At 39.6% G+C, this 18,689-nt stretch overlaps 1 protein-coding gene across 5 annotated transcripts in view; it reads right to left on the minus strand.

The window, feature by feature from the left end:
* The window catches only part of ACER3 (alkaline ceramidase 3), a 181,024-nt gene that overhangs the window by 137,162 nt on the left and 25,173 nt on the right, over positions 1-18,689 (minus strand). The window contains exon 2 of one of the 5 annotated variants that reach the window (XM_042903919.1): positions 4,356-4,484. The exons of the other annotated variants lie outside the window; for them this stretch is intronic. The gene's annotated coding sequence lies outside the window, so the exon portion shown is untranslated. The remainder of the gene's footprint in view (positions 1-4,355; positions 4,485-18,689) is intronic. 5 annotated transcript variants of the gene reach the window in all.

Below are 18,689 nucleotides of genomic sequence, written 5' to 3' on the forward strand. Positions count from 1 at the left end.
AGAAGAACTTGGGAGCTCCACATCATTTATGGCTCAGATAAGCCATAGTCTAATAATATGGAGGTTACAGGGAAGGGGAAAGACTCCTAGCAAAAATATTATCTATATATAATGCCTCTTTGAAGAAGGCTCAAAGATGAGAGCTGAGAATAAACAATTAACAGATAAGAATGATGGAGAAGACATGAAGAAGAACAAGGGAAGTAAGACCGTCTTGAACTCCCTGCAGAAGTATTTGGTTAAATGAAGATTTCAAATTGATACAAAAAGGTCAAAAAAGGGGAAGTTTCCTAACCATGTTCAGGATGAAGAAGCATTTTGAAATTACAAAATCAGAAAATAATTATTTTGATAATTCCTACTTCCTCTCCATTTTCACTGAAACCTTCTTTTCAGGGCTCAATTCAATAAAGTAAGTTTTGCTTAATCACCCTACTGAAAATGATCACTCCCAGCACTTACTGTTCTAACCCTTCATCTGGCACTTAGCACAGATAGCTCTCTCTTCACTAAATCAAAATGTAAGTATTTATGTCTATTTCCTTAAGTTAAATTTCTTGAGAGCAGCAGGCTTACATTCATTCACTCATTTGAAAACAAGTATTTACTAAGCATCTATTATGAAAAGCACTATGAGGGAATACAAAAGAAAACAACAGATTCTGCTCTCATGCAGATTAAACTAGTGCCAAATTTACAAAAAAGTAAAGGTATTAAAAGGCTAACAGACGTTAAAAAACGGGGCGGGGGGGGGGGGGGTGGACCTGGGTGTCTCAGTCAGTTAAACTTCCGACTTTGGCTCAGGTCATGATCTCACAGTTCATGAGTTCCAGCCCTGCATCGGGCTCTGTGCTGACAGTTCGGAGCCTGGAGCCTGCTTTGGATTCTGTGTCTCCTTCGCTCTCTGTCCTTCCCCCACTTGTACTCTGTTTCTCTCTCAAAAATAAACATTAAAAAAAAACAACTAATAGACATAATTTTAGATGTAGTTCAATTATGATGTAATGGGAGTAATTCTTGACTCACAAATTAATCTCATGTATCAGATTTATCCTTTACTCAAAATTAATCTCACTACAATTTTTCACTCACTCTTCACTTACTTAGAGCTGAAATGCATCAGTTAAAAACCATGAACACACAAGTCCTGTAAAACACATTTAAAATTTTATACTAAATTAACTTTAACAAAAATACAGACTTTATTATTATTAAAATCTCACCAAGGACATCATCCCACATTTTTATGATTTATTTTCAATGTTTTTTACAGTGGCATAAAAAACTTAAATTGCCTAAAACATGCCACAAAAAAAAAAAAAAGTTTCTTAAATAGCTCATTCTCTCATATAGTAGACACAAAGGAAACAATTTTTTTTTTCTCACTGCCCTACTGCCTCCAGTTACTCTGATCAAGACTCCCAGGGATCCCTCTCCAAAGATGAGTGATCTGGATTCCATAACTTTCTTTTTCTTTAATGATGTATCACTGCTTTCTTTAATCCAGAAATAGAGATCTATCATTTTTTTAATGATCAAATAGTATTACATTGTCTGGATATAATTTACATAATCAATCCCTAATTGGTAGACAGTTATTTCTAGGTTTTTACATTGAAAAAAAGTACTGTAAACATCTGTAAAAAAAAAAAAAAAAAAAACTGTAAAAAAAAAACCGTAGTTTTCTAGGGCTACCATAATACATGACCACAAACTGGATGACCTAAAACAACAAAGATTTATTCTTTCACCGTTCAGGATGACAGAAGTCAGAATATCAAGGTATCAGTAGGACTGGAGGCTCTGGGGGAAAAACTGTCCATGCCTCTCTCCCCTTGTGGTTGTTACTAGCAATCCTTGGTGTTCCTTGGCTTGTAAACACATCACTCCAATCTCAGCCTCCATCTTCACACTGCCTTCTCTGTGTGTCTCCATGTGATTGACTGATTGATTGACTGATTGACTCATTTTGAGAGAACAACAGAGTGCAAGCAGTTAAGGAGCAGAGAGAAGGAGAGACAGAATCCCAAGCAGGCGGGGTGTTATCAGCACAGAGCTCAACGCGGGGCTTGAACTCATGAACCATGAGATCACAACCTGAGTCAAGATCAAGAGTCAGATGCTTAAGCAACTGAGTAATGCAGGCACCCCTGTTTTCTTCTTCTTATAAAGATATCAGTCATTGGACTTAGGACCCACCCTAAATCCAGCATGACTTCATCTCAAGATCTTTAAATTGTATCTACAAAGACCCTATTTCCAAAAGGAAATAGGTCACATTCTGTGGTTCCAGGTAGACATGAATTTTGGGGAGACACTATTCAAGCCAATACAACATCCTTGAACATACTTGTTTATTCATTTTACTAAGTTCACAGGATGAATTTCCAGGAGTAGAAATCTCCTCTTAGAGAAATTGCCCAGCTTCCTTTTAGAGTTGGCTCCTTAGCTCCTGCTGGAGGAGGTGGCAAGTTATAAGATCTTCCCCGTTCCCTTACCCCCTCAACAAATCTCACACTAATTCCAGACATTGTCTGGAAAATCAGGATGCAAATAAAAATGACACACTTTTAAGCATGCATACCGGAAGGTGGTGTAAAGCTAAAGCCAAGCCATCCGTGTTTAGGCCAAGTATATAATGAAGCAGAGAAAGCTGTTTTATAGAGAAAGAAGAAAAAGGCAGATGGGCAGATAGTAGCAGATATTAAACACCATATGGTAGCAGAGACTGTAGAGAGTAATCTTAGGAACTATAAAATGACCTTCCAGCTCTAAAAATAGCCATTTTTTTTTTTTTTATGAATAGAAAAACAGTGTATGCCCAGCGGTGCCCGGGTGGCTCAGTCACTTAAACACCTGACTCTTGATTTCAGCTCAGGTCATGATTTCACAGTCGTGGAATCGAGACCCACATCAGGCATGGAATCTGCTTGGGATTCTCTCTGCCCCTACCCTACTCTCTCTCTCTCTCAAAATAAAATTAAATAAATAAATAAATAAATAAATAAATAAATAATAGCCTTATAAATCTGAACAGTTAAAATTCAAGGTGAAAACAAAAGCATACAAGAAAGTCACCTACATGTGCCTTATACAATGTCTACATGAGTTTAACAGTTGTCTTTGCTCCCAAAAATATAAAAGAGGCAAACAAAGAAACAGAGATATAAATGCACCAAGAGCATGTCCACTAAAAACAAATTCGCGGGGCGCCTGGGTGGCTTGGTTGGTTGAGTGTCTGACTTCGGCTCAGGTCATGATCTCACAGTCCATGAGTTCGAGCCCCGCGTCAGGCTCTGTGCTGACAGCTCAGAGCCTGGAGCCTGTTTCAGATTCTGTGTCTCCCTCTCTCTCTGCCCCTCCCCTGTTCATGCTCTGTCTCTCTCTGTCTCAAAAATAAATAAACGTTAAAAAACAAAACAAAAAAAAAATTCTCTATTAACAACACAGGAAACAAGTGTTGGTGAGGATGCAGAGAAAAGGGAACCCTCTTACACTGCTGCTGGGAATGCAAACAGGTGCAACCACTGTGGAAAACAGCATGGAGGCTGCTCAAAAACAGAATTACCCTAAGACCTAGCAATTGTACTACTAGGTATTTACCCAAAGGATACAAAAATACTAATTTGAAAGGACACATGCATCCCAATGTTCATATACCAGCATTATCAACAATAGCCAAATTATGCAAAGAGCCCAAATGTCAATCAGTTGATGAATATAGAAAGAAGATGTAGTATATATATACAATGGAACATTACTCAGCCATACAAAGAATGAAATCGTGCCATTTGCAATGATGTGGAGTGGAAATACAGAGTCTAATGCTAAGTCAAAGAAGTCAGTTGGAGAAAGACAAACACCATAGGATTTCACTCACATGTGGAATTTAAGAAGCAAAACAAATGAACATGGGAAAACCAAGAAACAGTCTCTTAATTATAGAGAACAAACTGATGGTTACCAGAGAGGAGGTGGTTGGGGGGGGGGGGGGGGGGGAGATGGGTGGAACAGGTGATGGGGATTAAGGAGGGCATTTGTGATGAGCACCAGGTGTCGTATCGAAGTGCTGAATCACTAAATTCTATACCTGAAACTAGTGTCACACTATATGTTAACTAACTAGAATTTAAAGAAAAATTTGGAAGAAAAAAATCAGCTAAATAACACAGGTTTCACAATAAACTCTTTGATATGGTGTCCAATGAGTTGTAATTTACAGAACACTTTCAAGTGCAGAAATAATAACCATGTAACAATACAAAAGTTGCCAGACAGAGTATATTGGTATTTCTCCTAAGAACTGATATTTGGCCCAATCTGTCATAAAGAATGTTTACTTCCTGAATTTGTACCTTAGAATATATCACCATTGTGGGAGAGGATGGTATCTTTAAAGTGGTCGGAGAAGCTTTAAATAACTGGGATATTAAACTGGCTGTCTAACATCCCAGTTATTGACTGATTACACTGATCCACTCCTCCTGTAGGAACAGTTGACAAAAACGAAAGAAAAAGAAATTCAGATCAACAGTTGGATGCTCTTCCAATTGAGCCAACCAGGCACTCCCACACCTTTTATTTTAATAAAATAAATGAACTATTACCGATACAATCAAAGTCACCTATCTCTCCAGTCCAATTCCTCTTCACACATTTCCAGAGATAATGGCTAGTGTTAATTTGGATGCATAATTGTAATTCACTTAAAAATTATTTTACATATATGTATATCCATAAACATAGTTTTGTTTTATTTTTATCTAAATGGGATAACTGTGTATATATTATTCTGTAAAAAGTTTCTATAAATAAAAATTACAATTGAGAGTTCCATTAGATAATTACACTAGTTCATTTCTTTCAACTGGTATATAGTATGCTTTCATTGGAATATACCAAATTTTATTTATCTATTCCCATACCACTGGACATTCTAGGTTTTTGTTTTTTTATTAAACGATATTTCAGTGAACATCTTTCTTTACAGACATTTATATAAGCATCTTGCTCATTGCTTTATATGCATATAGAGCAGTCTTCCTAGTCGGGGAAGAAGAAAAGGAAAAGAGGAAAGAGACGGAAAAGAGTCCTGAGTGATCATGGGAGGCAGCAGAGCAATGAGCAACGGATGGGAATGTTTACTAGAATAGAGTTCCCTTATATTCATTCTCACTATCACTGCCGTATTTCAGGGCCACTTCACTTTTATGAGGTTTAAAAAAAAAAAAGAGTAAAGTAAGAAAAAATAAAAGAACAATGCATATTCAATGTATTCTTCTACATGAGGGGAGTCAACAAATATTTTTTTTACTTTTGATAGAGAAATAAACATAGGTTCAATATATTTTATTTTAATTTAAAGTAGGCTCAGAGAATAAAAATAAATTTTATCTTCTAAATAACTTTTCAAAGACATGGAAGTATTCATCATATTCACTGAGAAAAATAAAGCCACAAAATATTACATAAGGAACAGTCATATTTTTACTTAAAAAAATATGTGTGTGTGCATATAGAAAGAGGGAAAAAGAAAGTGTGGAGGACATACAGCAAACAAATTAATTGGTTATAAGAAACTTTCCACGAGGCCACAGGTGTGGGTTGAGGGTGAGGTCGAGATGCAGGAGTTGGTACCACGGAATCTAAGCCACCGCCTATGCAGTTCGATTGTGCCTCATGGGCCTGCATGGGCCAGGTCTGACGTTTACATTTCATTTTGTAATACAGTTCTATGGCAGAGTGATTACTGGTGCTTTTCATTTTCTTTTTCTGCTTCTGTGTATTTTCTATATTTCTCTTCACAACATTTTAAAGAGTTGAACCATTTATTTAAGTACTTCACCAAGTCTAAACTACGCACTTCATGAAAATTTTACCACTCTTTCTCCCAGGCTTAACATTGTGCTTGGCATATGGAAAGCAATCAGTCAATGTTTGCTGGCTGATTCAAAATGTTCTACAATAAGAAATTAATTACTTTCTAATAAAAACATGAAAAGCTGTTTCCGCAAAGAAAATCCATATGAACATAACATCAATTAAAAAAAAATACATGGGGTGTCTGGGTGACTCAGTTGGTTAAGCAGCACGGAGCCTGCTTGGGATTCTCTCTCTCCCTCTCTCTCTCTCTGCGAGCCCCCCACTCACGTTCACTCTCTCTCAAAATAATAAATACATATATACAACATACCAGAATGGACTTTCACAGAAAATGGTATCAATTCATTAACCCTTAGCTTCGCATAATTGATGAAAACTTCCCAGAAGAGATAGTATCTGAGAGTGCCTTAAAGGGTGAATAGGAATTAGGCAACTGTAGAGAACAATTTTCAAGGCAGAGATAACACACAAATGTGCAGAAGCAAGAAAGAACATGGTGTACCTAGGAAACCATGACAAGTAACTTTTATTATGTCTAGGGGGCAAGTTGTGTCAAGAGACACAGCTACTTTGATAAACTGGAACTAAGATAAGCATGGATAACGTGTCTATGATGTCCTCACCAAATTACGCAAAGTTTGAACTCTATTCCAGACAGCAAATGTTGAGCAAGTGATGAAGAGGAATGATAGAAACGAGTAACTTTAAGTAAGTAATCTTAACTGAAGTAACTTAAAGATAAGCTTGATAGAATAGATGTACTAGGGAGGGGACAAATAAGATATTACTGCAATAATCCAAATAAATGATGATGAGGGATTGAACTAAGATGGCTGCAAAATGGGAAAGAGGGAAGAGAAGGCATGAATGACTAATTCAAGAGTTTTCTATGATGAATGAATATATTCTTAATTGTTATTCCCAATTGGTTATGCAAAAGGCAACCAAAAGCATATAAATGTGTATTTATTACTTTGCTGAAAAATAAAATGTCAAAAGTGTTAAGAAAGTTACCCACTTCCTTTCCATAGAAGAAAGAAGAAAATAACTTTAAATATGCAGGGCCACTACCATGAATATTTCCAAAACAGATTTTTCATTACAATAAGGTGCTCAGGATGGTGGTTGGCAGATAGTAAGTGCCAATAAATGAGCTGCTATATTAATATTGTTGTTTTTAATATTACCAGAAGATCAAAAAATGAACTAATTTTTCCCTAGGAATCTGTATATTCTTTAACAAATAGTGCTTCCTCTTTAAAATCTTTTTTTTTTTTAATTTTGAAGTACAGTCAATATATGATGTTAAGTTAGTTTCAGGTGTATAACACAGTGATTCAAAAGTTTTATACATTATGGAATGCTTACCATGATAAATATATTACAATATTATTGACTATATTCCCTATGCTGTATGCCTCCTTGAAATCTTGTCCTGAGTTCTCAGAATTTAAATCTTCCCTGCTGCCTAGAACATAAAGAATTCATAAGATTTAATTGTTGAAAAATAAATAAAAGAGGAAGTACATAAAACTATTTAGCAGTGGTAGGGAGGTCACCCATAAGGATTTTATTTTATTTTTAATGTTTATTCATTATTTTTGAGAGAGACAGAGTATGAGTGAGGGAGGGACAGCAAGACAGGGAGACATAGAATCTAAAGAAGGCTCCAGGATCCGAGCTGTCAGTACAGAGCTCAAGATGGGACTCAAACTCACAAGCTGTGGAGATCACGACCTGAGCGGAATCAGCCACTTAACTGACTGAGCCACCCAGACACCCTACCCATAAGGATTTTAAATATGTCTGTGCACAGGGTAGGGCCCATTTTCTGCAACAAATAATTATATCTTCTTACCTCCTGCCAAAATATATTCTATTAAAACCCCTCTGCAAAGAAGCAGCCTCCAAAAAGTGAAATGATAAAGACTATGTACGAGTGGACAAATCTTTTTTAGTAGGCTAGAGCGACATTTCTCAAACTGTGGTTTGTGGAGGTTAATTATTTTCATAATTCTAAGAATTCATTACCTTATTAACTGCATGGACATTTGTACTTGTTAGAAATAAGCCCATTGACCCAATCAAAGGAGTGATGCAGAGACTTGGAGCACAGTGAAGTTTTAACCAACATTCTTGCAAAAGTGCATGTCTGATGGACAGGTACACTCAGGGCAGTTACAGCAGACAATTTATCTCCTAGCATGCAAGCCCCTCCCCTGATTCCTCACTGGACGAGTACTACAGAGATTACAGCCTTACCAGGACCTCACCTATACCCATATAAGGCAGAAAGTACATTTCTGTACTTTCCAGTACATTTGACTGGAACAAATGTACATTCCCTGAGGTGATGCAGACTTTCAGCCCCTCCTCCCTTTGTTCTTTGGAGCATGCTCATTACAAAGCCTGGGAAAATAAGCCCGTGAAACAGAGAGAGGAAGAAGAACCAGGAAGTGAAGTATCTAAAGGTTTTGGACTCCATTGGGTGGGGGGGGGGGGGGGGGGGGGGATGGCATATATTTCCAATAGGTTGTAAACCTATTGTTAATTAGACAGCACAGCTTTTATTTGCTATTTCTGAAAATGAATCATCTCCTTTACTTCCCACAATCATTCTTCTTTTTTAAGTTGATTCTATTTTCATTTATATTTCCTTTATTTTTGAGGTCTCACTCAAACATGTTCAGCAAGTGGTGGCTCTCCTCCTCAGAGTCAGGTTTATCTTCCAGTAATAATAGTTTATTTGGGGCATAAGGCACAGACATTTGTTTTATAAGGCTCTGGTCAGCCCCCATTTCTCTTCCCCGTTGTTCCCTCTCAGGTCCTACCCTTATTGGCTTGATAGCTCTCAGTGCGGAACTGTCCATTCCTGATTGGCTTGATTCCATTGTATGCGGGGTGGTCGAGGGCCATATATTCCTTGTGGGTCATACATTCTAAGGTCTACTACTTACTTTTAGTTCGGTCTTTTGTCAAATTCCTGAGGGAAACCTGAAGGGCAGTAGGTGGTGTCTGTTACATTCTTAAGAGGAAACTTATGCCCAAGGTTCCTCTTGGCAAGGGGGTTTGCTGTGGTCAGACACTCCCAGAATTGTTCCAAAATATGTGTTTTTTTTTTTCCCACACAGGGACCTCAGGTCCTAACCTTTCCGTCTCTGCCTATTGAATCCTATTTTCCTATCATATTCCCTGAACACATGACTCCTAACTGCCATTAGGAATTGGGATGACAACCCATCTTAATTGCTTCCTGCTGAAAGGGGATAATGACAGGAGAACGGTAGTCAGGACAGGTTCACAGGTCAATCCAGAGGTCCAAAATAATGGGAGGGCATTTGGAACATCTGGGCTAGCAAAATTTTCTTGGATGTCTTGTTTTTCTGGCATATGCAATGCCTTCTACAATGACATACAAAAAGAACTAATTAGACCAATAAGTATTAATATTCCAAATGCAAGGGCACCTGGGTGGCTCAGTCAGTTGAGCGTACGACTTCAGCTCAGGTCATGATCTCACAGTTCTTGAGTTCAAGCCCCGCGTCCAGTTCTGTGCTGACAGCTCAGAGCCTGGAGCCTGCTTCAGATTCTGTGTCTCCCCCTCTCTCTGACCCTCCCCTGTTGTCTCTCTCTCTCTCTCAAAAATAAATAAAACATTTAAAAAAAAATTTTTTTAAATACCCCGAATGCAATGCCTCCTAGGGAGGAGGTCATACCATAGGAAGAAAAAACACCTTGTAGCCATCCAAAAAGTCTCTGACATGTCTGGTCACTTTTTTTTTTTTTTTTAATTTAGCTATAGTTTTTCATCCCTCTTCCATATTTATTTGGATATTGTGATATTGTTGGTTAGAATAATGAAGCACATGTATGGAAAGAACCTAAATGTCCATCAACTGATGAATGGATAAAGAAATTGTGGTTTATATACACAATGGAGTACTACGTGGCAATGAGAAAGAATGAAATATGGCCCTTTGTAACAACATGGATGAAACTGGAGAGTGTGATGCTAAGTGAAATAAGCCATACAGAGAAAGACAGATACCATATGTTTTCACTCTTATGTGGATCCTGAGAAACTTAACAGAAACCCATGGGGGAGGGGAAGGAAAAAAAAAAAAAAAAAAAGAGGTTAGAGTGGAAGAGAGCCAAAGCATAAGAGACTCTTAAAAACTGAGAACAAACTGAGGGTTGATGGGGGGTGGGAGGGAGGGGAGGGTGGGGGATGGGTATTGAGGAGGGCACCTTTTGGGATGAGTACTGGGTGTTGTATGGAAACCAATTTGACAATAAACTTCATATACTGAAAAAAAAAAAAAAAGAATAATGAAGCACATGAACTAGTTTTTGGTTCTGAATCCTCAAATCTTCCTTTGGCCATCCAGTTTCCATAGGAACAACTCCATGAGGCATATTTAATTTTATCTCAAGGGAAGATTATTCTTCAATACCCAGATTACTATAATAGGTAATTGTTATCTGTCCTGAAGCTAGTAGCACTATAGTCCCTAATTTAGTCATAATCTCTCTTTCTAGCAATGGAGTCGGACTCTCTGGAATTAACAAAAAAAGAAAAAGAAAAAATCAAGTTTCCCCATATGCACCCTAGTGGCTAAGAGAAAAATTCAGTCATAAGTTTTCTGGAGATGCCTCTAATAGTTATGCTGCATTTGGATAGTTGGCTAGGAGTGGAAAGGAGGACAGAAAAGGTGGCTCTCATGTCAAGAAGGAAATTAATCAGTTTTCCTTCTATATCCAGAGTTACCTGAGGCTCTGGGTTTCCAATATAGGTAGTTGGTTTAGGGGAGCCATTGTAAGAGCCCAAGGCCCGTCAGTCCCTTTCAGGGACACTGGTCATCTGAGCCCTGGAAGATAGAGATACCCAAGGGCATTCAGATTTCCAGTGATTGTCTCCACACAAAGGACATGGCTTATGGGGTTTCGACTTCAGTTGTCCCCTCTGGGGACATTCTCATTTCCAGTGCCCTGAATGGCCACATAAATGGCACTGTGGTACCAGGACGTCAGGAAATCTGATCTGACATAGTACATAAGGCTGCAGCTAAGGCCTAAGATTTTTTTTCTTAAGCCTCCTTTCCTGTTCCTTATTCTCCTCTTGATCTTGGTTGTAATATACATGTTTGGCAGCTTGTAAGAGTTCCTCCAGGGTCCTTTCCAGGCCAACAGCCAAATTTCTGCGGCTTCCTTCGAATACCTGGGGCTGACTGACAAATTTGTCCTTTAGAATTGTCTCAGCTTCGAGGTGTGTAAGGGGACATAGCTGTACATTTAACCTTAACCTTTCCAGGAAGGCCAACAGGCTCTTGTCCTGTGTCTGTAAAATAGTGGATAATTTAGCATAATTTAAGAGTTTAATCTTAGACCTCCTTAATTTCTCCAAAACACCAGCTTGAAAGTAGCACCGATACCATTCCCCAATGGGATTATCATGGTCCCAAATAGGATCTTGGGACAGAACTGCCTGAACCCCCAGTAGGGAACTGGGAGTTCCCAATAGGACCTCCAGTCCCATGATAATTAAGGAGTTATTCATCCCCATATCTCTCAGCCGCTGACAGAACACCATGCTTCTCTGTCTCATTAAGAGTCTGATTCAACAAAAGCATTATATCTTTCCAGGTCAACTCAAAAACATACCTAATATTCTGAGAAGCCTCTATGTACTTATCTGGATCATCAGAAAATTTACCTAGATATTCTTTTACCTGTCTTAAATCTTGCAATGAGAAAGATACTTGTAATCTTATTATGGTGGTGCCTCCCTGTGTTTCTCCTTCCAGCACTCTAGCTTCTTGCAGGGGAAACTGCGTGTTACATTATGGGGCAGGCCTGGATAAGGTGGGCAGCAGGGAACAGAAGTGCACGTTTTTTTAAGTCTGGATATGTAGATCAAGGACCCAAGGGGGAGGGGGTGGACATGGAAGACTTCTCTTCCTCCTTCTCTAGGTCTGCTTTGGATACAGGCAAGAGGCCCTGAATTGTTTCCCTTCCTGATTGCTAGACTTTGGAAAGGGTTGTCAGTAAGCTAGGATCAACCTTACAGCGCTTACATATATCTTGATTTTTTTCTTTTTTTTAAGTTTATTCAAATTTATTAATTTATTATTTCTGAGGCAGGGGGAGGGTACAAGTGGGAGAGGGGCAGAGAAAGACACAGAATCTGAAGCAGGTTCCAGGCTCAGCTATCAGCACACAGCCTGAAGCAGGGCTCAAACTCACGAACTGTGAGATCATGACCTGAGCAAAGTTGGATGCTTAACTGACTGAGCCACTCAGGCACCCCTATGTCAATTTTTTCTTAAGGCCCAAAAACACTGAACATTGTCCCATGAATGGGACTTCTTCCCATTTCCCCTCACATTTGCAAAACAAGTCCAATTGTAGGATAGTATTATAATTGATATTTCCTTCTGGTGGCCTGGTTTCCTCCTCCAATTTGTATTAGGGCCAAGCCTCAGTGCAAAAGAAAATGAGTCGCTTTTTCTTTAGGGTTTGTGGATCAAAACAATCTCAATTCTTCAGAATACATCCCAAAGGAGTATTGGCCTTGGTTGAGGAATTGTCCGTTTATAGGAAAAAGAGGAAAAGGCATCCTTTATAGTTGGCCTGGAGAAACCTTATCTCCTCCTGGTCCCTTGTTTTGGCTGGCTATGCAACTGGAAGCCAAACTCCTTGTCAGTTTCTCCAGGTGCTGGGAGTAGTCATTCTTACTCAGGGTTGACCCTACCTCTGAGAGCTGACGGGGCTTCCCTGTTTCTCCTACCCCTTCGCTTCCCATCTGCGGGACTTTGGGGGTGTTGACTGTGACCAAGCAAGATTCCTTTGGTTGTCAAGGGAAGCATTAATTTTATTTTGGCCCAACGGTAATTTACATATCAATTATAATAAAACTGTTCCTCTTACAAATGTATTTTAAAGGGCTGGCAAAAACCATTTTTCTAAGGATAAACTCAGCCGCTGAGGGGAGCTAAAAGGACCAAAGTTGGGGTCTATTCCCCAGTTTTTTTTTTAGCAATGCCCACATAAATATGTTCCAGACATGTGGGTGACCATTGTAAAGTATCTAGATCAGTACAAGTCAGCATACACTGGGCTAAGTGTAGCAAAATGGTTGCTATGTATCCGAGTAAAAGCCCTTCATATATCATAGTCATCCATCGCTCATACGGCACAGGCATCCATTCCTCCGCCTTGTAGAAACAGTACAGTAGCGAGGACATCGCCATTGTATCCCGAGCCTTTGGATCAAAGGAGGGGCAATTTCAACCAAGGCTTGAGCAAAACAACTCAAAAGGGCGCACCGTTCTGCCCTTTTGGTTAAAATCATAGTTCTTTGCATCTTTTTAGGCAAAAAAAAAATACAAAAAAAAAAAATTACTTTGTTTACCTTTTGTTTTTTATATCAAAATCAGACCAACAATCCAAGAAAACTTTGTCTTTTTAACAGAAAATCAAGGAGAATTTTAATCTTATACCACTGCTTTTAAAATCCATTCTTTTTTTTTTTTTTTAACGTTTATTTATTTTTGAGACAGAGAGAGACAGAGCATGAACGGGGGAGAGGCAGAGAGAGAGGGAGACACAGAATCGGAAGCAGGCTCCAGGCTCCGAGCCATCAGCCCAGAGCCCAACGCGGGGCTCGAACTCACGGACCACGAGATTGTGACCTGAGCCGAAGTCGGATGCTCAACCGACTGAGCCACCCAGGCGCCCCAAAATCCATTCGTTTTAACCTTAGTCCATCTGGCCACACATAAAATTCCTTTCCATAGATTTCCCTTCACAAACTTTCTACAACTTGCCTTTACATTTAGATTTTGCCCTAAGCCATCCCTCTCTAACCAACCAGTCTCACTTAGGACAAAATTATTTTCTTTTACCTTTAACAAAAATGTATTTCCAGTTTTCTAATGTATTTTTTTACATATCTACTTTTACACACACAGTTGTTTTCCTTATTTCCATCAGCCTTAACTGCATTTAGCAGCATTTTAACTCTTAAAAACCTTATTCTCCAGTGAAAACTAAGTAGGTACAAATTGTGAACTGTTACATCATTATTCTTTAGATGGCAAATTTATGAATCTATTAAGCACAAAGTATGTTTACAAACAGACTCAAATAGCCTTAGTTTCTCTGCAATAAGAAGTTAAAAGCATAAATCAATATTTAGTAATCAATGCTTTAGCATTTTATCTCATTAGGTATCCAATGAATTTAATCTCATTTATTGTGCAAGCAAAACTTTAAAGTAAGCTATCTTAACAATTATCCACCCACGAAAACTTTTGAGATAGAACGAGCCATCATTTTAAGGGTCTTTTTGCTAACAAATTGCAACAGAGATAACATGAACTTATTTGACCTTTAGTAAACCTAGGTAATAAAACAAAAACATTAAGGCATTAAGGCAGCCATGAGTTTCTCCAGGAAGGTCACAGCTCTGCATGTTTCAGGTGTCTATCCATGGGCTGCAAGCTGTAAGGAAATTTATTTCAGCTACATTTCTCTTGCCTTTGTTTTCCTCACCATTTCCCCCCACCCCAGTTCCTCTATTTCTCCCTTTCCTTTCAATCATCTTCTCCACAGTAGTTACCATAATCTTTTCCTTCTGTTTTTGTGTCTCCTCATCCCTCTTTACAAATATCTTTTGTGCTTCCCTGAGCAATTCTTCTATCTGCTTCTCATTCCATCCATCCATCTTCTGTAACTTTCTGGCAATATCAGGCCAACTTCTAGTGACAAAACCCCACTAGGTCCTATGGATGTAGGCCTGAATATTTCCTCATCTGATCCCTAAGCCTCTGTAAGAAAACAGTTGGGGTTTTCTCCTTCTCTTGCTGTATCTCAAAAGCCTTGGTAACATTCTGTTATCTTGGAGCTGATTCCCTGATCCCTTTGATTATTAGCTCTCTTAAGTCCTGCATCCTAACCCTGCTCCCAGGATCATTATTGTCCCAATCAGGGTCTATGTTGGGAAACTTTTGTTCAGCCAGCTGAACACCCTGGCTGGGTGGGTGCTCTCTCTCCCAAATAGACACTGCAGCCCTTCTGATCATTTTTCTTTCCTCTCTAGTAAATAAGATATTCATGATAGGCATCAGCTCAGCCCAAGAATATTAGGTCCTAAAAACTGATCAACCTGATCTGCCAAGCCCAGTGGATCTTCCAACAGTGGTTTATTTCCTTCTTGAAATTCCCCACCTTGTATGGTAAGGGGGGCATTGACAAAGCCAATTTCTCCCTGTCCCAAAGGGACCTCCCTTAATGGGAATTGCTGAGAACCCTTTCCTGAGCCCCCAGAAGGAAGAGGGAAGCTCTCCAAGTCCTTTTTACATTGTTCCAGTTCCCTCCTGAGATTCAGATACAAACCAGTAGACAAGGAGCATCCTCCCAGTACTCTAACATTCACCCCAGCCTACTATCTGGGACAATCTGAAGAGAACCCGCCTCTTTCTGGGTGTTTCTTCCCTTACCCCTAGAATTTTTGCTCCCCATCCTCAACCAGGCTAGTTCCTGCTCCTGAGTTTCCCTGGGGCACTCAACCACCCTTAATGGAGGTTTCTTGCACTCTCCAGAACCCACTTCATCTGTCTCCATCTGTTTTCCTCTTGGGAGAAGAGAACCATGGATTGAGACTCAGCATTCGCTTCATATCTAGGATACATCTCAGTCACACACACTCAGCCTCTGAGGATTTCCCAACCGCCAAGGCAGTACTTATAGTCCAATTTTCCTACCTTGGTCAGTGCACAGTTATAGGGTCACCAGAGTGCCTATCTTTTCATTTCTTTTGTCCCCAAAGGTAAAAAGCGTTGAGCTCCACGGATCCCACAACACAGTGACCAGTGGCCCTTCCACAGAAAGGCCACCTAAACTGAGGTGGGATGCATCTCCCCTCCTACAGGAGGACCTGGACCCGGTGGGTCAAGGTGAATCCCAGATGAGCCCCCAAATTTGTTAGAAATAAACCCACCGACCCAATCAAAGGAGGGATGCAGAGACTCGGAGCACAGTGAAGCAAGGTTTTAATAAATGTTCTTACAAAAGCATGTGTCTGCTGGACAGGCACACTCAGGGCAGTTACAGCAGACAATTTATCTCCTAGCATGCAAGCCCCTCTCCAGATTCCTCATTGGCTGAGTACTACAGAAGTTACAGCCATACCAGGACTTCACCTATGCCCATGTAAGGCAAAAAGTAGTCTGAGTGGAACAAATGTACATTCCCTGAGGTGACACAGAGATGTTCAGCCCCTCCTCCCTTTGTTCTTTGGCGCATGCTCATTGCAAGGCCTGCAGAAATAAGACTGAGAAAAGGAGAGGAGAAGAACCAGAACCAGGAAGTGAAGTGTCTAAGGGTTTGGCACTCCTTTGGGGGTGGGGGAGGTTCATACATATTTCCAATAGACTGTCAATCTATTGTTAATTAGACAGCACAGCTTTTATTTGCTATTTCTGAAAATGAATCACCTCCCTTACTTTTCACACACTGATGGTACAAAAGCAATTGCAGGAACAAATGCTGGCATCTTTGCACAAATCAAGGCAGTAGCAACCAAACAACACTACAGTCATTATATTCTTCCCCATCACCATACATTCACAATATTAAAAAAAAAAAGCCAGTTTCAATTAACAATTTTTTTTTTTTTAAGTATAAGAGAGAGAGAGCACAAATAGGGTAGGAACAGAGAGAGAGGGAGAGAGAGAGAGAATCCAGGGCAACCACTGCCACCTGAAGGTAAGGGGAAAAACTCAGATGGGAAGGTGCCAGAAAAGAGGAATCCAAATATTCAATGTATGAGCTCTATCCAAGTCTCTGGCAGATACCTGAACTATACATTCACAGAATTTTAAAAATTAATTAATTCATTAATTAAAAAAAAAAACAGCTTGCAGCTATGGTTAGAAAAGTGAACCAATTATGTTTATTTCTAATATGGAAATATTGGTAGGTATAACTTATATTAAAAAGTTCTAGGGGCAGCTGGGTGGCTCAGTCGGTAAATGTCCGACTTCTGCTCAAGTCATGATCTCATGGTTCATGAGTTCCAGTCCCACATCAGGTTCTGTGTTGACAGCTCAAAGCCTGGAGACTGCTTCAGATTCTGTGTCTCCCTCACTCTCTGCCCTTCCCCCCGCTCACATTCTCTCTCCCTCTCTGTCTCTCTCTCTCCCTCTCTGTCTCTCTCTCTCCCTCCCTCAAAAATAAATAAGCAGTAAAAAAAAAATTCTTTTAAAGTTCTAGGGATGCCTGGGTGGCTCAGTCGGTTAAGCGTCTGACTTCAGTTCAGGTCATGATCTCACAGTTCATGAGTTCGAGCCCCGTGTCAGGCTCTATGCTGACAGCTGAGAGCCTGGAGCCTGCTTCAGATTCTGTCTCCCTCTCTCTCTGCCCCTCCCCTGCTCGCACTCTCTCTCTCTCTCAAAAATAAATAAACATTAAAAAATAAATTAATTAAAAAGGAAAAAGTTCTATGATGACCCCAATTAAGTTTGCAGAGTGTAAGGGGTTTCAAAACCAAACTGTTGAAGAACTGCTGGTCTATAGGATATCCTGTTATTTGATAAAATTGAAACTAAGATGTCATCTAAGAGCTTTTTAATTTTTTTAAGTTTATTTATTTTTTTAGTAATCTCTACACCCAAGGTGGGGCTCAAACTCATGACCCTGAGATCAAGAGTTGCATGCTCTTGTGACTGAACCAGCCAGGTACCCCAAGAGCTTTAATAATTTGTTCCTAAATCACTTTGCTATTATCACCATGAATTCTTTGCATAGCCACATTAGATCATCTGTTCTCCAGACAAGCTTTGTACTTTCATCATATATGGATTTGAATATACTATCCCTTACTATAGTTGCATAAATATTATAATTAAATATATCAAATATTCTGAATGCCTACTTGGCCAGGCACTTGCACTAGAAATTGGCAAAATTCTTCCCACCATGCAAAGCCATCTAAATTGTTACTTCCTCAGTGAAGTCTTAAATAAGCAAGCAGGAAACCACCTAGACACCTGGACAGAGTTAGCGGCTTATTACTCCAGCTGCCAATATCACTTTTGTTGACTTTCTATTTTTTTCTTCACTAATCTCTGATCTTTCTAGTTGTCAAGGATGATGCCTTAATCCTCTTGGTATTTCAAAGGCATAGTATATATATTGTGCACAGTAGGTGCTCTAAATGTAATTGTGTAGGGGTGCCTGGGTGGCTCAGTCGGTTGAGCGACTGACTTCGGCTCAGGTCATGATCTCACGGTTTGTGAGTTCAAGCCCCACGTCGGGCTCAGTGCTGACAGCTAGGAGCTTGGAGCCTGCTTTGGATTCTGTGTCTCCCTCTCTCTCTGCCCCTTCCCCACTCATGCTGTCTCTCTCTGCCTCAGAAATAAATACACATTACAAAAAAAATTTTTTTTAATACATAAATAAATAAAATTGTGTAGGGTAGGGTCAATTTACAGCTAGACTGAGAAAACTTGATCTTCATCTCTGGGGACATCTGAATGTCTGGCTCTTGAACAAGATAAGGTCAATTAGATTTAGGATGTGTTGTTGTTTAAAAAAATTTTTTTTAACATTTTTTTTTTTGAGAGAGACAGACAGAAACAGAGCATGAGCAGGGGATGGGGAGAAAGAGAGGGAGAGAGAGAGGGAGACACAGAATCTGAAGCAGGCTCCAGGCTCTGAGCTGTTTGTTAGCACAGAGCCCTATACGGGGCTCGAACACATGAACTGCGAGACCATGATGGGACACTCAACGACTGAGCCACCCA

Source organism: Panthera leo, chromosome D1 (genome assembly GCF_018350215.1).
Source record: "Panthera leo isolate Ple1 chromosome D1, P.leo_Ple1_pat1.1, whole genome shotgun sequence".
In the NCBI taxonomy this organism is placed as follows: Eukaryota; Metazoa; Chordata; class Mammalia; order Carnivora; family Felidae; genus Panthera; species Panthera leo.